Source organism: Cnephaeus nilssonii (assembly GCF_951640355.1).
Source record: "Cnephaeus nilssonii genome assembly, chromosome: 17".
Taxonomy (NCBI): domain Eukaryota; kingdom Metazoa; phylum Chordata; class Mammalia; order Chiroptera; family Vespertilionidae; genus Cnephaeus; species Cnephaeus nilssonii.
The window spans coordinates 13,662,392-13,685,879 of record NC_137088.1 but is presented as its reverse complement, the minus strand read 5'-3'; positions in this window follow the sequence as shown (position 1 = coordinate 13,685,879).

Sequence of the window (23,488 nt, the reverse complement as noted above, 5' to 3'; positions counted from 1 at the left end):
ATTTTTCACTGAGTATAACCTTTTTAAGGTTTATCCATACTGTAGCCTATAGCAGTCTTTAATTCTTTTTACTGCCGAATTGTCCATTGTATGGAGCCATAGCCCTTTTTAATTGTTTGGCAATTTTGAAAAAAATATTTGAAGCTTCAATATTTATCTTTAAAATTCATTCAAGTTTTGCACATGTCTGTATTGGCCTTAATAGAGAAACGTTTTAAATGATGTATAAGTTTTCTCTAAATTTTTTAAAACTAAATTGTTGCTCCAGATCTCCTTAGACTCCATCTATATGAGATGTACAACTTTGGATGACGGGAGTTCGTTGTAGGGGAAAATATCGGCAGGAGAGGCCATGTAAGTCTGTAATCATGTCAGCCTTTAGTCAGTCCCAAACTAATCCTTCTGTAATTCCCTTCAGTCCCCAGATAACAATGCCCACTGGTATAAAGAGAGCAGAATGAGAGGGGCCATCATGGCAATTGCAATCAAGATTTCGAGAACTAGAACATTAAAAACATAGTGACATCACTCTTTAAAAATATATATATTGCTTTAATAAAGGACTCTTCCTATTACACAGAACAAATGGCTACTCTCCACCCTAATATCCCAAAAGCTTACTTTTAAAGGCGAGCTCTGCTTTGTGTGTTCTAAAGTTGTTGTTGTTTTTATTTTGTCAAATCTTGGAACAGCCCCATGATACTATTAATTAATTCCACAGATGATCAACTCGTTCCCTAGCTGAGGTTCTATTAAAAGCACCATCAAGTCACCCAGTGCGAAGATTTTGTTTCTAAGACCATTTTCCAATAAAAGAAACCAGTGCTTCTTGGTTTATTTTAAGACTATTCTATAGTTTATTTTAAGACCGGGGCAAGAAATACACAAGATGATCCTGAAGCATCTTGTAGTACCAGAAAGTAAGAAAGTGCTCCAAAAAGTAATAATAATGAGGACACAGCCAAGGAACACAAGAGCTCCCAATGGCCAAAGCTGAAAGAATTTAAGAAACAAAATAATGCAGCATTGAATTAAAATCCAAAGTGTAAAAAAAAAATCCATGAGACCATACTGATATAAATTATTGAATCAAAATACAAATGGGGGATAAAAGGCAATCTTCCATACAGAAGAATTCCAAAGATTTTGTGTATATACTCTTCTCTTCAGAAAGTACAACTAGCCCTAGCCAGTTTGGCTTCATGGATAGACCATCGGCCTGTGGGCTAAAGGGTCCTGGGTTCAATTCCAGCCAAGGCCATGTACCTCGGTTGCAGGCTCCTCCCTGGCCTGGGCCCTGGTCAGGGCTCCTGAAGGAGGCAACCAATCCATGTGTTTCTCTCACATCGATATTTCTCTCTGTTTTTCTCTCTGTCTTCCACTCTCTCTAAAAATCAATAGGAAAATATTCTCAGAGGAGGACTTCTTTTAAAAAAGTAGAACTTATTTCCCCACTCATTGAACGTGGGCTGCATTTAGTGGCTTGCTGCACATGAGTAGAGCATGTAAAAGGAGAAAAAAGTTACTTCACAAAGGAGAAACCTGGTAAGCACTGCCTTGGCCAGGTGGTCAAGGTTGACACCATCAATGATAAGTCATCTTGACAATATGTACCCTTTAAATAATATCATGAGAAGGGCAGTTTATCTCTGTGGTCTTCCTTCCCCCCCCAAATAATATAACCCCAGTCCAACCTGAGAAAAGCACCAGTCAAACCCAGACCAAGAAGCATTCCATCTAGGATATCACACCACACTTAGTTATGTTTCTTTAGTCCCCTCCTGGCTGCGAATGTTCTCCAACATCAAACATTCCTTGTTTTGAGGACTGCTGGTCGGGTATTTAGATTACTATGACATTGTTCCCATATACTACAGGTCTACCTGATCTTAAAATTAGCTGAACCAGATCAAAACATCCTTAATATACACTGAATGATGATTTGTGAACAAATCTCTAAAAGCAGAGTAACCTACATGATATTTTGGGGGAAAGCACAAAATTAAGAATGATTAGAAGAGCATTCTGGCACCAGTTGTGCCTTTTAGCTGTACAGCTACCTTTAGAGGTATTATCTCCTTTTAACATAGCACTTCAATGAACAAAGAATAAGAAAAAATCCATTATTTTACTTAAAAATATTGTCTATGACCTTTTTTTTTTTTTTTCAGGCTAAGTAAGGTATCTTTTAGACATATCTCTGAGTTTCCAAAGTGCTAGCCAGGGATTTAGCAGCAGGACACCAATTAGACTCCACAGGGGAGAACCAGCAGGAGTCACTAACCAATGGGTTGACATCTTTACCTCTGGTGGAAGGCCTCCCCTTCTCAGACACAGCATCTGATGTTCTGAAAGGGGTGGAGAGTGCCCGACGATTCTCTTATTTCTCTTTAGGCCCAACACTGTTGATTCAGTGACTTTTATCTGAGAGGCACACCAGAGTGTCAGCTTACTTTCTTAAAAATACAATCTTTAGGCTAAGATATTCAAATTGCCAAGCCAATGGTATCGTGGGAGACCATTATAAAATCCTTTCCAAGTTAAGTCTGCATGCCTCAAAGAGCAAAAAATTAATATACTGTCATTACACAGCTGAGAGGGGAAATTAATTTATACAGAAACCTTTTCTAAGGCGGGTTCAGACTGCCCGGATGCCACGCCAAATGGGAGCATTATCTGCCTTCCCAAAATAATACACCATATGCCCAAATCTGGCAGACACAAAGATAATTACATGACTCTGGCAGAGCCAATATGCCTGCTAATAAATGGAAAAATGAGGACAATGCAAATCAAAGTTAAGCTCAATGGCCATTCAGAATTGTGGTAGGGAAGCTACCTGCAAAAATTAAACACAATGACAAGTAGAGAATGGCTCTCTTGCAGAGATTAAAAGAGCCAAAGCTTCTGTGAGGAAACCCATTTATATAAAGAAATATTATCAGAGGAAAGGGAGTTGTTTGCAGGCATGCATGGTAGTTTCCTATAATTCCAATGTAAATCCCTTTGTAATAATGCACTCTTACAGGGAGTTCTTAATAAAACCAAAGCACAAAATGCCCAATTCCACACAATTATCTGCAATTTTTAAAATTATATTGCTTTTTAGAGAGAGGAAGAGCGAGAAAGAGAGAGAGAGAGAGAGAGAGAAACATCACATCAATCAGTTGTCTCCTGCTTGTGCCCCAACCAGAGATCAAACCAACAACCTGGGTAAGTGCCCTCACCAGGAATCGAACCTGCCGCCTTCTGGTGTACAAAACGACAATCCAACCAATTGAGCCACACTGGCCAGGGCTACCTGCAATTTTAAAGCAAAGAACACTAAATGCAAAATGCAGTCTAAAGGTTAATTTGCATCAGCACAAATCTACTTCTGATATTATGGCCCCAAATCATGGAAAACTCTACCCCTTAGTAAAAGATCATCAACGGGCATCATCATACTCTTCAGGGTGCTCTCATTTTCAGGCTCATGCTCTCTTTTAATTATTTTATCACAAAGCTACTTGGAATTCTCATGTCTGAGCTCCTTGGCCCTGGCATGCACTAAAAAGTTCTAAGTAACTGGAATGATCAAGCCTAACGCCACATGACTATGGATAAAAGATGTGGAAACCAAAAAAAAAGGGTGTTTCTTTTACCTTGAGAAATACCCAATTTGGGAGGAGGTGGATTCCTTTTTTGCAATTTTTCTCTTATCTTCCCCACCAATAAGCCCTCTGTCTCAGCCCCAGCAAACCTTCCTCTCTTTAGAACAGAAGAAAGACTTGGTGATAAAAGAAACATTTGTGTGAGGGACCTAGATTGAAAGCAGCCAGCTTCTCATGCAGTGTATCAAGAACCAACCAGAATCCTTACACACCACTGGGATGAGATGTGGAGGCATGGCAAGCCCTGTGTGAGGGGCTACAGATTAAAAGCCCCTCCTGTCAATCACAGGGCAAAATCAGACATTGGGAACATGAACCCTTGAAGAAAGAGTCCCTCCTAGAATGCTAACAAATTAGGTCCCGTGAGTCTCTCTTGCCAATTAAATTCCAGGAGCAAGACAGTGACAGATGTGGGGGTGCCAGTGGATTTGAGGTCTGTCAGTGCAAATACCTTCACAAGGAAGCCTGCATTGTACAGAGGAAAGCAGCAGCGGTGAAATATTCACATATTTATAAATATCTAGACATTAACAAGCTTGCCAGATTCGTTCCATACATTCTAAAGAGTAGTCCCAGGAAAGACATGGCCCTTAATCAAGGGATGACCACAGGTGTAGGAAGCCAGGCAGAGGTTGACCAGGATCTCCATTCCAGAGGGTACCACCCACCCAGAGATAAACTTTGAAAAACACAGAAAAGGTTATAACAATCCCCGAAATTTATCTAATACAGCATCTCCTAACCTTTAGGTCATACCTAAAGCGTTTTCCACATTACTCGCAAGAGACGATTAGGGGAGGGGCTTTATGTTCAACTTAATTTGAAAAATGTTTTCATCTTAGAGACTCAAATGTCCACTGGCTTAGCAAAGTCTCTGAAAAGTCATGCAGTAAAGAAAGCTGTTAAATGTTGCTTAACCCAACATTTCCCTGACTTCTTTCATCATAACCCTTTTATTCTTTATACTTACATCTTGTGTCATCCCAATTAGCTTTCATCGCATTGTATACTATAGTAGAATTTAATTAGGAAAAACTGTATTTGCTTATTCAGTATTTTAATGTTGAATTAAACAATAGTGAACTTCTTTTTCAATAGTCTGGACTAAGACAAGTTCCTTTAAGAAAAAAACTGGATTTGAAGTGCCTCCGAGGTTCTGTTTGATGTAAATCTTTTTTTATTTATTGTTCTCGTGCCAGAGGCCAAGGTCAGACTTGCTTTTCTATAAAGACAAACATAAAAAGCACAAGCACACTTGAGGTCATTCTCTGACACTCCAAAACAACAACAGAAACACTGAGGACTGCTCATGGGGGAATATATCTGAGAAGTGACTGCTTTTGATTGATTTCTGGTCCAGCTTGTCTGCTCCCTATCGTTTGGGACAAGATACTCTTATGAAAAGGAGCTGCCGGGTTGCTTACCCAGATTCATGTCCACTTGAAACAAGTTCTGAGTGTGAAACTGTCATAATTCATTCTCTACTCCTCCCATCTCCATCAAGGGCTAACTTACATCTTAGCAACTCAGTGTGGCTCGCCTGCTTTTACCTGCCAGCTTGAGGCTACTTCTACTCTAGAACCGGCCCTAAGTCCAGACCGAAAAGCAGAGAGACTGCCAACGACCTTTCAATGCTCCCCTAATTTCTCTCAGTATTAATCAGCTATTGCCATGATGATGCCACATAACGAAGTACCCCAAAACTCAGTGGCTACAACAACACACGCACACTTTTCTCACTCCGGTTGTCTGGGATGGTTCACTTTCTGCCTCTGGTTGGCTGGCCTGGCTCTGAGCTATGGGTTGGGCTCAGGTCTGCTCCACGTTTCTCTTCTTTCCAGACCCCAGGCTGAAGAGTTGACAAGACTCAACTATTTAAAGATATCTAGCCCTTAGGGTTTCAATAACACAAGCATATTTAAGGTCTCTGTTCATTTATATCTGCTAACATTCTATTCTACGGACCAAAGAAAGCCACACAGCCAAGGCCAACATCAACAGCGGGGATTCGGGAGAGCAAAGTGAATATTTGCTGAACCATTGTTAAAATATATCACACCTCTCTTCCCTTGCTTCTCCTTGCACTCCATAGCTTGAGGTTCCCTCACCCTAGCTGCTGGTCTGACACTCGGCAACCTGGATAATGTTGACCATTTGTACACTGCCTGCTTTCTAACCTTTATGGGGCTTCTGGGATGCCGGCCAAATGGAGACCTAGGAGCCAAAATCAGATCAAATGGGATGAGTAAGATGGGGAAGAAACAAGCTCTCCTCTACCCTCAAGATTCTTTTGGCTGGACTAATACTCAAATAAACATGAGGCACATTATAGCAAGAGAAAATAACCAAATTTAATACATATATGTGTATGGGAACCCCACATACATGACAGGATCAGAGACCCCACATGCTAGAAAGGTTCAGAGACAGCAAGGGAACCTGAGTATATAAGACATCCTGAGCTAGGGATGAGGTAAGGTGCTTTGGGGCTTCGAAGGGTCATTGCAGGGTAATTAGAAGGGCAGGTTCTCCTGGCTGGTTCCCACTTGGCCATCCGTCTTATTTTAGACTGTCCCAGGCCAAAGTTGTTACTGTGACCCACTGTCTCACCACAGAGCCCAGGCACTCTGCCCCAGGACAGCAGGCTGGTGATGGCAAAACCCAACTCTTCATTCACCTCCAGACTGCAGGGCAGATGCAAGAGGGGTTTTCGAGTTTCTTGTTCCAGCCTCAGCTTAGCCCCCTCCCTGTGATTCGGAGACTTACCCCAGCATCCTTCCAAGTGATCTCCCCTTTTCACCAAAAACAGAGGTTCCCAGACTTTGCTTCACATTGGAATCACCTAGAAATTGTTTAAAAGTGGCTCTCACCCCCCCCCCCCCCCCCCGCAGTATGATTTCATTGGTCTAGGGTGCAACCTGGGCACCAGAATATTTTTTTAAGCTCCTCAGGTGATTCTAATGAGCGGCAAAGTTTGGGGCCCACCAATCTAAAAATCTAATCTAGCCAATCAGACTGTAGTAGGAGTTCATTTTAAATCTAAAGCAAGGTTTTGAATGGGCAGAAGAACACCCTAAATTGAGTTTGTGCGTAGAAACTGGAGAGACCCCAGTGGTTCTGCATAAGGAAATACAGGTCCAGAACCCCTTATTCTCAAATCCAAAAGAATCTGCAAGTTTTTTCAAAACTCACTGGCAACAAAACCTGACCTGACTTGCACTCACTTGGTGACAAGACTCAACTATTTAAAGTCTCTATTCATCCCACTTAGTGTGAAAATTCATCAGTTTTGCCAGGAAAATATTAATGTGTTTAATTACAGAGTGCTTTCCCAGACCCTGCTGAAGTGGTTACATAATCCAAGATATGTGTACCTTTCTACATTCTGAAAATTTCTGAATCCAGAAAACAAATGTATGGTGCCAGGGCTGTAGAATAAAAGAATGTGGATTTATAGAGGAATTTTTTTTTATTGCTCCTTAGATAGAAAGAGCCAAGAGAAGAGAGTAAAATGAACAAATGACCTGGCCTTTGGGTGACATATGAAAATGTCCCCCATCTGAGCGGGTTAATTAGAGAAAAGGACCACCTCTGAGTACACAGCCCTTCAGTAGGGCTCACAGTTTGAAGCAGATCACAGGCTGTATTTACCCTCACTCGCCTCCCTTGCCAGATTCTTTTGCGCAGTGCACAAACTACACATCACATGGGTGGCGTCGCCACCCAATTTTGATAGCAGCTGAAACCCAAAGCACAGAAACGGGAAAAGCTTTTTCTAAGTATAAGGATGTCTAATGTTCAATTTTTAGTTGTCTCTATTAATGAAATAAAAATGTCTCTGGCCCTGGCCAGTGTGTTCAGTGGTTAGAGCGTCGGTCAGTGCACCAAAGGATAGCAGGTTTGATTCGGGTCAAGGGCATGTACCTAGGTTGTGTGTGTATTCTGCATGCCTGTGTATATGTATTTTAAGTTTATGGTTCCACTAGTGACCCGGTGCATGAAATTTGTGCATGGGGGGGTTGGCGGTGGTGTCCCTCAGCCCGGCTTCACCCTCTCCAATCTGGGACCCCTCAGGGACTTCTGGCTCCTAACCGCTCACCTGCCTGCCTACCTGATTGCCCCTAACCACTCTGCCTGCCGGCCTGCTCGACCCCAACTGCCCCCCCCCCACCAGCCTGCTCACCCCCAACTGCCCTCACCTCTTGGCCCCTAACCATCTCTACCTTGACTCTGCCACCGTGGCTTTGTCCAGAAGAACGTCCAGAAGGTCTCCTGGAAGGTCTCCGAGTCTAATTAGCATATTACCCTTTTATTAGTATAGATAGAGGCCTGGTGCACGGGTGGGGGCCGGCTGGTTTGCCCTGAAGGGTGTCCAGGATCAGGGTGGTGGTTTGCAGGCCAGCCACGCCCCCATTGAGTTGAGGGTCCCCACTGGGGATGGTGCCGGCCTGGGAGAGGGGCTGGGGCAGTTTGCAGGCCAGCCACGCCCCCATGGGGTGAGAGTCCCCACTGGAGGGCCGTGGCCAGCCTGGGTGAGGGGCTGATGGCTGTTTACAGGCTGGCCATGCCCCCCAGTGGGGACCCTCACTCCATGGGGGCATAGTCAGCCTGGGTAAGGAGCTGAGGGCCATTTTCAGGCTGGCCATGCCCCCCAAAGGGGACCCTCACCCCGATGGTGGTGTGACCAGCTTGAGTGAAGGGCTGAGGGCCGTTTGTAGGCCCCTCCTCTGGCTGCCGGCCCAGGTGTACAGGAAGCTTGGCTTCCTCCATCGCTGGGGGCAACCCAAGCCTCCCGCCCGCTCTGGCTGGCTCCGTGGCCGCCGCCATCTTTGTCCCACTAATTTGCATATTCCCTCCTGATTGGCTGTGGGCATTGTGACATGATGGTCAATTACCATATTTCTCTCTTATTAGTATAGATGACTTGCAAAAATGCCTTTAACACTTTTATTTGGATATTATTGACATACTAGAGGCCTGGTGCATGAAAATTCATGCACTGGAGGGGGGTCCCTCAGCCCGGCCTTCCCTCTCTCACAGTCCAGGAGCCCTCAGGGGCGGGAGGTGACCTGGCGATCAGGGGAAGGCGACGCCCCATCACACTTCTGCTGCTGCCACTGCCAGCAGTGCAAGCCTCGGCCAGCCCTGGTTACCTGAGCCTCAGGCAGCCCTGGGCAGCTGGGCAGCTGACATCCGAGGCTTGCCTGCGCCTCGGGCCGGCCCTGGGCAGCTGGGGGGGTTGGGTGGGTCCTGACACACCATGCACCTGCCATCCCTCCCCCCCCCCCCCCAGCTAGGCTGAAACGACTGTGGGACACCAGTGGGGCTGAGGGGACTGGGCACCGCCATCTTGTGACTATGGGCACCGACATCTTTGTGACAGTCAATTTGCATATTCCCTCTTTGTTAGATAGGATAATACATTGCAAATATTTAAAATGTACAGTTTGATGAGATTTGTACACACATTTGGGTATAAGGAGTAGGAGACTCAAGTATCCTCACAGCAATGACATAGTGGTATCCTCAGACCTACACAATCTCCTTCATGGTGTACCTCATATTTATGAAAGAAAATATCAAGACCTACTTGTCCTACAAGCTCCCTTTTCTATCTTGGTGTCTTTTTCTATGTCTGCCTCCTCTTTGCCCTTAAAACATCTCACCAGAAGGGACAGGCTTTCTTCTGGGTCATTTTCTCCTTCTTTCCAACTCTAGCCCCAAGGACAAGCCCTAATGGATATAAGTATTTCTTTCTTTACTAAAAAATAAAAACTCCAGGAAAACTAGCTTTTGCTCTACTCAAAAAGAACTAAAGGAATTTAGAAACATCCCCCTTCTCAATGCCCAATGTTTGAGCCTATCTCTTACCAAAGAAGTCAAGCATATAACCACTCCTCCTGAATCACAAGCCTCCAGGTTGGTAGTTCAAGGAGAAATTAGTCGCTTAAAATAACCATCTATTCTGCTCATGAGTCTGCAGGTCATCGGGGCAGATTCTTCTGATCTCAGCTAAGCTCCCTCATGCATCTGCAGTCCAGCTGTGGACTGGCTCATTGCTCTGCTGATCTTAGCTGGGATCTCTCTTATATGCCCCGGGTCATCTGACTATCAGCTTTTCCACAAAGACCTTGGCTGCTCCATATGTCTTCCTGACCGGTTAGCCTGGCCACATACTCATGGGGATCCCAGAAGAACAGGGGAGAAAGTAGAAATGCACAAAGTCTTTCTCTGTAGCAAATGTGCTAACAACCTATAGACGATGAAAACACATGAAACCCAGATTCAAGTGATGGGGAAATAGATGCCATCTCTTTAGTGAGAAAAACTGCGAAGTCATAGGGCAAGGGGCATGGATTCAGAAAGGATCAGAGAGTTGATACCATTTATGCAAACAACCTGACATATCCGCCAGTTCCCATCTGCCATTGATGTAGGACAATTCCTCAGCACTGCCAAACTGCCCATACACTGGGGTCAAGAGAGAGCCCTTCGGCAGAGAATTACAGACACTTAAGAGGAGCACAAGGCTAGCAATTACTGGAATGGTAAGCGCAGAGGAAACATGAGTGGACTCAGCCGTCAATCTACAGTTTGGGGGGTGGTCCATGATGGAACTGACTCATCAGATTCTCACTCAGATATTAGTACCAGAGATCTGAAGAAATGTGACAGAAAAAGAAAGACAAACCAGGCTAGGTCCAAGATGGCACCAGCATAGGAGGACGCTGAACTCCCTCACTCCCATGAGCAAAATCAATTATGCATGGATATAGGTAGCAATTACTCCTGCGAGACGACTGAGTGCTGAAAGTCAGCTTCTGACAACAAACAAGAGAGAGAGACCAATAGAGAAGGCTGGGAAGCCCAGGAGCCCTCTGGGAGCTGCAGGAACTCTCTGCAGTGGGTGATGCCATGGTTCACTTTTCCCTTCACTCTGATAGGGTGAGTGAGAGCTCTATTGGGGTTTTTTGGCTGCCTGCAGGGTCACCATAGCACAGTCACAACTACATCGCCTGGAGCCTCCAAACCAAGGGAGTAGGCAGGAACAATAGGACATCAGCACACCCACCTGACCTCCCTGGCTGAGACTCCACCCCCCACCACAGGCTAGTGCGTCAGGCGCCCTAAGTGCATGCCTGGCTCCAATGGGCTTTCCAAACCTTCCAGGCAAATAAAGCCCACACAGAGGTCTCTGCTAGGCGGTCCCACTTTCTGTACAACTAACAAGAGAGAGATTGTTTAGAGAAGGGTAGGGAGCCTGGGAGCTCTCCGGAACTATGGGAATTCTCCAGGGTTGGAGGTGCTGGTAAAAACCTTGGACCAAAAACAAAAGGTGGGGGGGGGGGGGAAGGGTTCCTATGGAACCTCACCTCACAGGGTGATCTAATCATAAATTCAGGTCATCATGGGTAGTCACACCCAGGCATATAACTTCTTTAGGAAAGGCTTATCTTTGCTTCAAGCAAGTCCTATCCATTGTTTCTGTGCATCTAAATTAACACACCTTTGGAAGGCCTCTCTGCAGACTTCTCCTAATACACCCTTTCAGACCCCTCATAAAAGCACATAATCTTAACCTGTAATCCCACCCTGCCTTGCTTTCTCTCACCGCCATGCAATCTTCCTTTATCTCCTCCTTAATTTTAAAAGAAACTGCAAAACTCTTATTCTTCAGAGCATTTGGGATCTCGCTACCCAGCATGTCCTCAGTTTGGCTCAAATAAACTGTTATAAAAATTCTTTACAGGTTTGAATGTTTTTTAATGTCACAGAACTACTGTCTACGTCTCCCTCTGCCTCCATAGGTGGGAGGGAGCTCTGTCCAGATCTGTTTATTTCTCCTTGCAGTTCTACCTTGTCTAGTCTTATTTTGACCCTCTGTTCTTAGGTACATATACATCAAGGATTGTTTCTTCTTCTGGAGAACCGACCCTTTATCATCATGTAACACTTCTGCTTTTCCCCGATAATTTTCCTGGTTCTGAAGTCTGCTTTGTCTGAAATTAATATAGCTACTCCAACTCTCTTAAGCATTAACATGGCATACCTTTCTCTATCTCTTTATTTTTCATCTGTCTGGGTCTGTATATTTAAAGTGACTTCTTGTAGATAACACAGAGCTGGGTCTTGTGTTTATTTTTTAATCCACTCTGACAGTCTCTTTTCATCGGTGTCTTTAGACCCTTCACATTTACCCTTAGTAAAGTGATTATTGATGGAATTGGATTAATAGCCACCATATTTGTAACTTCATTTCTTACACATTAATTTGTTGCCTTGTTTGTTTCTTTTTTCTGTTCCCTCTTTTCCTCTGCCCAAGCTGGTTTTAATTGAGCATTTAAATAAATTTATGTGACATTCTCACTTCTCCTAGGATATCAATTATACTTCTTTTTAAAATTGTTAGTGCTAGCCCTCAAGTTTGCAATTTACATTTACAAGTAATCCAAATCCACTTTCAAGTAACACTGTTCTGCTTCACAGGTAATGCAACCATCTTAAAATAGAGCATTTTCTGTTTCTCCTTCTCATCCCTGGTAACATCGTTACCATCAATTTAGCTTACCTATGACTATAATTATCCAATGCATTGTTGCTATTATTATTATTTTAGATAAACTATGATCTGTTAGATCAATCAAGAATAAGAAAAGTCAAAGATTTTATTTTACTTTTATAATTTCTTCTGTAACACTCTTCCTTTATATGGAGCCAAGTCTCTTTTAACTCTTCTTACAAAGCAGGTGTACTGGCAATCAGTTTTCCCAATTTCTGCTTATCTGAAAAGTCTTTATTTCTCCTTTACTTTTCAAAAATAATTTCACTGGGTACAAAAATGCAGGTGGGTGGCTTTTTTCTTTCAATACTTTCAATATTTTATTTCACTTGCTTCTTGCTTGTGTTTGAAGAGAAATCTGATGTGATTCTTATCCTTATTTCTATGTAGGTAAGGTGGGTTTCTTCCTCTGGCTCCTTTCAAAATTTTCTCTTTGTCTTTGATTTTCTGCGGTGTCTCGATGATATGCTTAGGTGAACTGTCTTAGTATTTACCCTGGTTGATATTCTCTAAGCTTCCTGGATCTGTGGTTCATGTCTGTCATTAATTTTAGAACATTCTCGGTATTTATCTTGATTTTCTGTAGTCTGAAAATGATATGCCTGGGTGTCGTTTTTCTGGCATTTATCCTGTTTCTTGTTCTCTAAGCTTCGTGGATTTGTGATTTGGTGTCTGGTATTAATTTGGGGAAGTTCTCAGTCATTGTTGTTTCAAATATTTCTTCTGTCCCTTTCCTTCTGGTATTCCCATTTCATATATGTTACAACTTTTATAATTATCCCACAATTTATGGATATTCTGTTCCTTTCTTTTTCTTCTTTTTTCTCTTTCCAGTTTGGGAAGTTTCTATTGACACATCTCCAAGCTCGCTGATATTTTTCCTTAGCCATATCCAGTCTACTGATGAACCCACATAAGGCATTTTTCATTTCTGTTACCATGTTTTTTTCATTTCTAGCATTTTGTTTTAATGCTTCCTTAGTGTTTCTGTCTCTCTGCTTACATTATCCATCTGTTCTTGGCATGTTGTCCACTTTTTTCCATTAGTGTCCTAAGCATATTTATTGTTGTTCTTTTAAATTTCTGGTGTGATAACCCCAAAATTTCTGCTATCTCTGAATTTTTCTCTGATGTTTGCTCCATATCTCCAGACTGATTTTGTTGTTGTTGTTGTTTTGTGGGGGGTTTTTTGCTGGGAGCAGCTTCTTAAATTCTAGGCCACACCATCTTCCTTCCATTGTTTTTCCAGCCATTCCAAGATTTTTACAACCAACTTTTTATATTAAATCTCTCTGTTTATAATATCTAGAAAGATTCCTATTTTCCTATTAGATATTGACTAGGAAAATAGATGGAGTACAGCCCTCATATGTGGGCCTCTGGGGTGCCATGCCTGGGCAGCCAAGAGTTCTTAATACAATTGGAGCAGGATATATTCAGAAATATGTGCCTTGGGAGCAGCAAAGACATAAAGGTTGTCATGCAGTACAAATGAGAAAAGGAAACCGAAGTTTTAATCATGAAGTTGCTTGTGCTCTTATCCTACTCCTTACTGCTATTTAGCCTTCACCTGATTTACACAGCTGTTAAAATTAACTGTGGACTCTGTGCCATCCCCTTAAAATTTATTTTAAATTGTGTCTTTTAGGAGGTAATGGATAAATAAACTGTGGTACATCTGTACAGTGCAGTGTTATTCAGCACCAAAAATAAATGAGCTATCTTGCTATGAAAAGACATGGAATAAACTGAAAGGCATATCACTGAGTGAACGAAACTAATCTAAAAAGTCAGTGTACTATATGATTCCAACTATATTACATTTTGGATAAGACAAAACTGTGGAGACAGGATAAAGATTGGTGGTTGCCAGGGGTTTGTGGAGAGGGAGGAATGAATAGGAAGAGAACGGGATTTTTAGGACAGTGAAATTATTCTGTATGATACTATAATTATGGATACATGTCATCACACATTTCTCAAAACCATAGAACATCCAACACAAAGAGTAAACCCTAATATAAACTAGTCTCTGGTAATAATGATGCGTCAATCCAGGTTCATTAATTGTAACAAATGCACCACTCTGGTGGAAGATATTGGTAGTGGGCAGGCTGGGCCTGTGTGGGGGCAGAGGGTACATGGGAAGTCTCTGTACTTTCCACTCTTTTGCTGTGGACCTAAAACAACTCCCTTCTGTTACCAGCTATTGTGTCAAAATCTGGCAAAGACATGTTTGAGTGGCACGGTGAATCATGGTTGCGTGTCCAGGCAGGAAAGATATTGCACACACAGAATGCTAATTGCAGAGTGTTATTAAGAGGACTGTTAACCATCATGTGGTAAGGGATGGTGATACACCTGAGGACTAGCAACAAGAGAAACCATTACTGCCCCAAGGGGAAGGAGCTGTTCCTGGAATAGTCAGTAGAGACAGTCAATAGTTTGTTTGTTTTCTTTGGTTTTGTTTCAGAGATTTGGGGGGATTTATTGAGAGCAGCTTTCATGTACCAAAGGGATGCTGAGCTTTTCTCCATCATTAGCAGGTGTCACAACTGGTGGTCCTTTTATTAGCACTAGTTGGTAGGCCAGACACCAATAACCACAACAACCACAAGCAGAAATAAAGTCACTGCTATCATCCCACAAGATGCAGACTTTCTGTCTACCATATCCACACACCTGGTTTCAGTGTGAGGTGTCTCATCTGTATTCTCCACCAGGTTGGCAAGGTCATCAGTTATCTCTATGACTGTCTACTATCTCTGCTCTTTATTCCTGGAACAGTGACAACACTCAGAACTTCCAGACATAGGTGGAGTTTGGGGAAATAAGGTCTCAATGCTCTCTCTTTTCATTCTCCAGTCTCCTCCTGCTCTTGCCTCCCATTGGCTAAACCCAAGCAGATGCTAGAGGCAAGGAAACCTTGATGACATAATCCATACATGTCAGCCTCCTGGGGGACAGCCTGGTAGAGAAGGGTGGGGAGTGGATCTGGAGGGACAAACAGAAGAAACCCATCACCCAGAGCCTAGGTCACGGCCCTGAACACCAGTTGTGAGACACACAAGGCAAGTGAGGGCCAGGAACATGGCACATGCCTTCTATCTTCAAAAGGTGCGATTTAAAATGAGGGACATTTCCAAAGTAGAAGAAAGGTGTTTCAGTGATGCTGGGTAAATACAAATAAGACAATTGTCATCTGAACTCCATCAATTGGGTACATCCAAAAGATCATGGACATCTTCAAGCAGTACTCACTGCTGTGGCACACCCCTCTTAGAAAACCTGAAGACAACAGGGACATTCCTCAAACACAGGCTTTTCTCTCCTCTTCTAGAATGTTCCTTGTCCTGGGATCCTAAGCCCTTTGCATTTTCATCCAGACCTACAAGTTTTCTCTTGGAGGGCATTGGACATTTTCTAATATTATCTGAGAAAAACAAACAAGAAACAAGCATGCTTGCACACAAATAGAACGTCTCATTTTGGCAAAGATACTCTGAATATGTAGTTTAGTACCCAACTCTCCAGTTTCTCCTAGAAATAGTCAAGGTCAAAGGACATTGGCCAGAATCAAGGAGAGACTCAGAAAGGATGCACAGCAGCCTCCTGCACCCTCGTGTCAGCTCAGGAGATGAGTCATCAACCTGCGGTCTAGGGACAGTGGAAACTCATCAGCCCTTCCTCCAGGTGTTTTCTAAGAAACAACACACCTATGCAAATATGATCTTAACATTCAGCGCTTCCCTCCCAGAAGCCCTACTTGTAAAAACAGACCAAGGTCAGAAATTGCAACTGGTGACCTTGAGTCCACTCGGCCCCACCAAAGTATATTATCCCACACTGAACTTAGTATTGGGTTTTTTTTTAGTTGCCAATATTTAAAGTTGGGAAATTCACAACCAAAAGCCAGCTTAGCAGCTTCTCCTAAAATTGAGGATGCTCTGAGAAACCTGAGCCCATGTTCCAACGTGGCAGGCCCAGCAAGAGCTGAGAAATACCTGACTCCTTTTGCTAGGACATGTGCTCTTCACGTCAACACTTCCTTTGTCCCCTAGCAACTGAGGTTAACCATGAGTGACTGTCATCATAATTGTGCTTTCGTTTTTCATAGTCAAGTTAGAAAGACAAATGCTTCTCACGCATGTCTCTATCAAAATGTGAAGAAATCAAAGAAAAACTAAAAGAACCACATTTCCCAAAAAATAAAGTGGGGAGCCTGTTTTTTGTGCTGCAGTGATGCAGCCTGCTTCACTCATTGATGTTTCTGGCATAGGCCCGAGTGGCTGTGGGGTTGTGATACCTGGTGTAGGCCCTACCGGACTCCTTTACACCCACATTAGCCTCTTGGTTTCTTATTTGATTTAACTTGCTTTTCAAACTCTAGACATAAATTTTTTTCATTGAAAATGCTACATGCCACATGTAAGAATGGGGTGCCCAATTTCTTGTTTATTCATTCAGTATCCACTGAATAATGGAGCACTTATGGGCAAGATACTTTGTTAAGCACCAGAAATATAGTGATGCCCTGGCTGGTGTGGCTCAGTTGGTTGGGCATCGTCCCATGCACCAAGAGGTTGTTGGTTCGATTCCTGGTCAGGGCACATACCCGGGTTGCAGGCTCCATCCCAGTATAGGGGCAGGGGGTTGGAGGGAAGAAACATTATTCTCTCATATCAATGTTTCTCTCCTCCTTTCCTCTCTCTCTGAAAACCAATAAAAATATTTAGGAAGGAAGGAAGGAAGGAAGGAAGGAAGGAAGGAAGGAAGGAAGGAAGGAAGGAAGGAAGGAAGGAAGGAGAAAGAAAGAAAGAAAGAAAGAAAGAAAGAGAGAGAGAGAGAGAGAGAGAGAGAGAGAGAGAGAGAGAGAGAGAGAAAGAAAGAAAGAAAGAAAGAAAGAAAGAAAGAAAGAAAGAAAGAAAGAAAGAAAGAAAGAAAGAAAGAGAGGCAAAGACTGACATGATTTTGGCCCTCATGGAGGAACCATTCTCTGTCTAACACTTCTCCAGAAATTAATTGGAGGATATAACTACGTAGAAGCCTCATTTTTCAGTGAGTAATTTTATAGCTTTTTCCTAAGCCTTCACAATGACCTGGAAAAGTATCCTTGCATATGGTAATAAGGGTTGCTTTCTGTGAAAAGAAATCTGGTAAAAAGGGAGAGGGGCAATAATTATTTCATTGACAAGATCCCAAATGTTTTCACTACTGTATCCGTCAAGATAGGCTATTGTGCCGTGGTAACAAATGACCCCAACTTCAGTGACTTATTTCCTATTCATGCCACATGTCTGTCACAGATCAGCTATGATGCTCCCCCAGATCAGCTTCACCCCAGGACTTAGCTTCACCCTCTGTGACCTGGCCAGTTTGTAGCAGGAGGAAAGAGCAATGGTGGAACCACACAGTAGCCCTTAGATCTTCTGCCCGGAAGTCTCACACCTCACTTCTATTCCCATTGCTTTGGACAAAGCAAACCTCATAGCCACACTCAACTTCAAAGGGGTGGAGACATACAACATCACCCCACCCCACTCACACACACTCAGCAGGGTGGGCACTACAGGGAGGGCCCTTCAGGGAATTGTCAGGGAAGGACAATTGACATTTTGAACAGTAACACAATTTATCACAAAGGGCAATATAATCAACATCGTCTGGTCCCTAGAGACCAAAATAAAAAGAGTTTGGGCATAAAAATCATATGTGCAAGAAATTGATAGTCTCCAGCTAAAAAGTCAAATAAGCAAAGGAAGAAAACAGAAAGCTCAGAATCAATTTTGTTCCCATGTCCTCGCTGCAACAGCCCTGTCACGTATTTTCCTCGCAACGCAGATGGACACTCACACTGTGTATCACGACCTGCATCCCAAGGTCAAGTTTCCCCTGCCTGCTGGTCATGGCAAAGTGACTCAAACAGGAAGCTTAGAAAATTGTTTTTCGGGGGCTATTAAATAACTTCCCGACTCAATTGATTGATGAATAATAACTTCTAAAATTAGCTCTGCATTTCATTACGTAGCCTGAAATGAAATTCACTCAGCTTCCCTGAAATCCTAGGAAATGATGAACAAATGTCCTTTAAGCCCCTAAAATTGTCTTCCTCTCAAGTTGTCTTCCAGGCATTACGTGTAGGGGTGAAAGGGGGACTCATTTCCTTTTGTAGAGCCTCTCTTTCTCCCACAGCCTCCAAGAGCACCCACAAGTTTACGCAATCTTAAACATCAGGAAGGTCTTTGTTCTTTCTTCACCCCCTTAGAAGGAGATAAAGACTAGCAATTGAAAACTAGAATTACTTTCCACCCATGCTAACCCTTACTTTTTCTCTCCAAAGATTCACCAGTAGAAATTGTAAAACACACAGATGGGAGAAGGCAGCTGTGTGGTTGGAAAAGCTCTGGGGCAGGAACCGGAGGACTGTAGATACACAAATGCTTGCAGGCAGGGAAGGAATCCTCTTGTCCCCAGAGAGGGAGGCACTTAACCCCAATCGGGGTGAGGAGGGTGAAGGAATCATGAGGCTTTTAAAGCAATTAGCCAGATCTGCAGACTATCTGAGTCACAGTTTATTTTCACTAGTTTGTTTTCAGCCCCAAAGAGACATAAACTGAAATTCCCCGAATCATCTTACGAGAAGACCACTACACATGAATTCCATGGGAAAACATGATTAAAAATAGAAAGTCATTACGGATCTGAGGACCTTTTGTCAGGATCTGAAAGTGGGTGGCCAAATGTGCTTTCCCAAATTTAAGCTTCTTAACCCACATTACCACTTCCTTTCCCACTAATTTCTAAACTCAGCAAGTATTTACCAAGCATCCGTAGGCTGCAAAATGACTTTAGATGCAGAATTTACTTACCCACCAGGCAATGAAGCACTTGCCTCATGCCTACCTCTGAGCAAGTGTACATACAGACAAACCAGTCAAATAAACAAGCTCCCATGCAGTCTTAGGTAAATCCCTCCCATAAAACATGAGAAGATTTGCACTTTCATTAGCTTGAGTTTATTAACAAAGAAACCTAGAAGAACCTGAGAGAAAGCATAAGGGTAAAGTGGACATTTTTCTTAAAGCCATACTCTAAAGATGGCCTTATACAATGCAAAAATGGATCCTTTCTAAGATGCAAATGCTATAGTCAAAAAGGAAACACAAAAAGGAAAACCTCTTCAGTCCACACACAAGGAAGAGGCTAAGTGCTAGAGATACAGACATGAATGAGATGGACACAATTCCCATCCATCACGGGGCCTATAGTCTCTGGGGAAAGACAGACAAATATTTGGATGAGCATGGTGAATGGAGAGCTACACAGAGCTGTGGGACACAGAACAAAGACATTTAATATTGGGGAGTCAGAAAAGACTTCCTTGAGGAAGTGGCTTGGAAGTGAGACCTAAAAGATTTGCAGAATACTAATTAGGACACATGGCAGCTCATATTACTGTCCAGGGAGATTCTCACTGTCAGCAGCTCCCCAGTTTTCCACCCAAAAAGCTCCCGCAAGGCATGGTGCATCCCAATCATCAAAGCTCAGCAGCAAACCACCCACCTGATTCTATTAGGCAGATGTAGGGGAGGAAAATTTTTCCCTTCTTCCCTTAGGTTCTTTGGCTGGTCTAATAATTAAATTGACATAAGACAGATTAACAGGAGAAAAAAAAAACAAATTTAATGTCGTACATATGGGAGCCCCATAAAACATGAGACCCAAAGGCAAGTCAGGCAATGGAGGCTTATATGCCATCATGAGCTAAAAAATGGGATAGGGGCCTGGGGCTTCAAAGGAGGGGAGAGTAATTATAGAACAATAAGAAAAGCAGATGTTCGGTAATTAGAATTGTTTGCCCTGCCACATAGATAGGTCATTCAGATAAGAATTTACCTCTGCTAATAGCTCTCTCTGTTCCTTTTAGGTCATTAAAGGAGAGGTAAATTTTTCCTGAGCCCTGGCCAGGTAGCTCCGTTGATTAGGGAATCGACCCCCATACGCCAAGGTTGTGGGTTCGATCCCTGGTCAGGGCACATACAAGAAGCAACCCATGAATGCATAAATAAGTGGAACAACAAATCAATCTTTCTCTCTTTCTAAAATCAGTAATTTAAAAAAAAATTTTTTTTTTCTTGAGTCTGCCGGGTCTGGATTGCCTTCAGCTCAAAACAATCCATTTGCCAAATGGCATATTTTGGGGTCACATATCTTGCCCCCCTTCACAAATAATAAGACAAATGGAGAAACAAGTTGAGGACTATTTTCAGTCCAAAAAAAGTATAAATGGGAAACTCCAAAGTTTACTAGATGGGTCATCACAGAAGTGAGCCAATTTGGATTCTGTAAAATAGTCACTAACTTTTGCCAAGATCACAGGTAACTAACTACGCTTCCCCACAATCAAGGACAGTGCTTCACTTTTTTTGAAACAGTCTTTTAAAAATAATGAAATACAAAACTGTAGCATTATAAGTGGAACAAAAAGGAGGAACTTCTTGTCAATTGTTTGACAAGTGTACTTCAAAACTTTCCTTTAAGATTGGTAAAAAGAGAAAACTAACAGCGGGTGTTGTCAACAGTCAATACATTTAAGGATAAAATTGTACATCGCTTTTCTAAAATGTCATGATTTAGTTGGAGTGGGCGTATTCAATACCATATTTCTCAGGAATGAGCAATTACCCAGTTTAACCAGCAGTACTCCAGTTGGCAACCAGATAAATGCAGCTTGATCCGATGGACAAAGCTGGGTATAGAAAATTCAGCAAATTAAAAGCCATGTACAAACTGCATTAGTGTTAAAAAATGTGTCTTCTGAAGATGCGTGGTCATAATAAATAAAAGTGTCCTTTGATATAATTCTCATTAGTAGGATGCCTGTTTCTTCTGGGGGTTATTTTAAGCACATGGAGTGTCGTCCTCATTAACCACACGAAAGAACTTGGGATGAGCCCAAGAAGGCCTCAAGAAACCCTAACTCCATGACCATAGCATACTCGCCCACAGTGTTGGTATCTCAAGGACATCTGGCCGCCTTTTCCTTTTACCTGTGATAGATGCCACTTGTCCCCATTGTTCTGCCAAAGCAAATTAAACCAAGCTCTCTCTGCTAACCTTGAAGGCATTCTATTGGTCAAAGCCACCTTCCTTAGCTGAGTCACCTTTCTTATTCAGCCAAGAGCAAACCCACTCAGGAATCTTGTCTGTTGAAAGCACTTACTCAACTCCCAGAGATTCTTTTGTTGGGTATATCATGCCTGGTGCTCTGCAGTGTGTGTGTGAATAGGCCGAAAGACTTCAGGGGAAATGGTTTCTGGCCTTTCTTGAAATAAACGTAACTATAGCTTCAAGTTTGGAGATCGACAAGTCTAGACGTGAACTCCTGGCTAATCTCCCAGGTTGTAAATACATTTATTGGGTGGAACTAGAAGTCTATGAGTCCTGTCTTACTCTTCTGGGGAAGATATCTCTTGAGAAAATTATAGCAAAGCAATAAGATTTTTTCTTTTTGTTTTCTGTTTAAAAATAAACTGTTCGGAGAGTAGCATGGTATATTCTGATGTTTTTGTCCTGAGATAACTGCATTTTACCTTATATGTAATGTGACCTGAACAATTATTATTTCTATCATCCATATGACATAGGGATGGTAACGTTTCCACTGGGGCTACTATTCATCCAACTAGTCAATATATTTTATTCCCTCCAAATATTCATAAGGCGTCTTAAAAATTGATTTCTCAAGTATGGGTCAGTTGGATCCAGTGAAACACAGTGAGTTTTCAACAGGTACTGGTAAGTCAGTTTTCAGCATTTTCTGGTTTTTGTTAGGTTCAGTCATTCTTCCAAAGAATATGCCAGCACATCCACTGGATGGCTTACTGCGTTTCTTTCTTGACCTTCTCCCAACCAACACCAGAAAAATAAAATCCCCAGAAAGCCAAGTTTAAAATATAAATATTAGCTGACAGGTTGTCAACTTTCCAAATGTCAGGAGGAGAAATAAAAGGCTGCAGACTGATTATTGGTAGAAGCAGAGACATACGAAATGACCCCAATCTATCCAAAGGACTGTCTTCTGTCTCCCTTGTCCCAGGCCTGTTTGAAATGATTCCAGCTCAGGTTCTATTTGGGATATTTACAATTCTTTTCTGTTTATGTAATGCTCTTCTTCAAATTGACTAATGGTCTCTTTCTTTTTCTCCTTTCCACGATCTCTCTCACAGTTCTCTAGAGGTTTTGGTTTCTAGGAGAAACATGACTGAACAATTCAGAAGCTTTTTTATGGCTCTAAAAGAAAAACAAATTCCCATCTTACATTTCCACACAGGAAGTTTTCCTTCATGATACTTTCAAATCTTTTCAGTTCACTGTTATATTCGTAATTATCCACATTTTCTAAGTAGTTGAGATTTTCTTTTCCATAAAGATTCATAAATATCTCAAGTTGATCATTTTCACGTGGATAGTATTACACTGGACATGATGCAGCATTAAAGATTCCCTAAGAAAACATACAAGAAATACCATTCTTTCTATTCTTAGATCATCCCAAACAAAATCTTTCGGTTTAAAATGTGCCAAATTGTTCTGATTTCCCCTCTAAACATAGGGAGGTTGTCTCAAAAAAGAAATGGAAGACCGGGAGCAACAGTGGGAGTGAAATTTGCATTTTCACTTGGCTTGGTTTTCTATTGATCATGAAAAGCTTCGCAGCTTGAAACAATAGGAATTAATCATTTCATAGTCACAAGTCTAGTTTGGATTGACTGGCTTCTCTGCTCTGGATTTCATGGGGCTCACATCAAGGTGGCAGCAGGGTTTTCAGCTCATTCAGGTTGTTGGCTGAGTTCAGTTCCTTGTGGTTGTAGAACTGAAGCCCCAGCTTCCCCGCTGGCTGTCAGCCAGGGGCTGGTTTTGGAGCCCCAAGGTTGCCCACATTCCATATGGTACCCTCTCCCCATGGCTGCTCCAATCTCGCTCACACTGGAATCTCTCTGCCTCCCTCTCCAACTCCAGCCTGAGAAATTCTCTGTTTGTAAGGGCTCATCTGATTAGACTGGGCTACATGATGCAGGATAACCTAGCTATCTTTTTTTTTATTTTTATTGATTTCAGAAAGGAAGGGAGAGATAGAAACATCAATGATGAGAGAGAATCATTGATCAGTTGCCTCCTGGGGATCGAGCCCACAACCTGGGCACATATGTGCCTCCTGGTTCATGGGTCAACACTCAACCACTGAGCCACACTGGTCGGGCATAACCTCCCT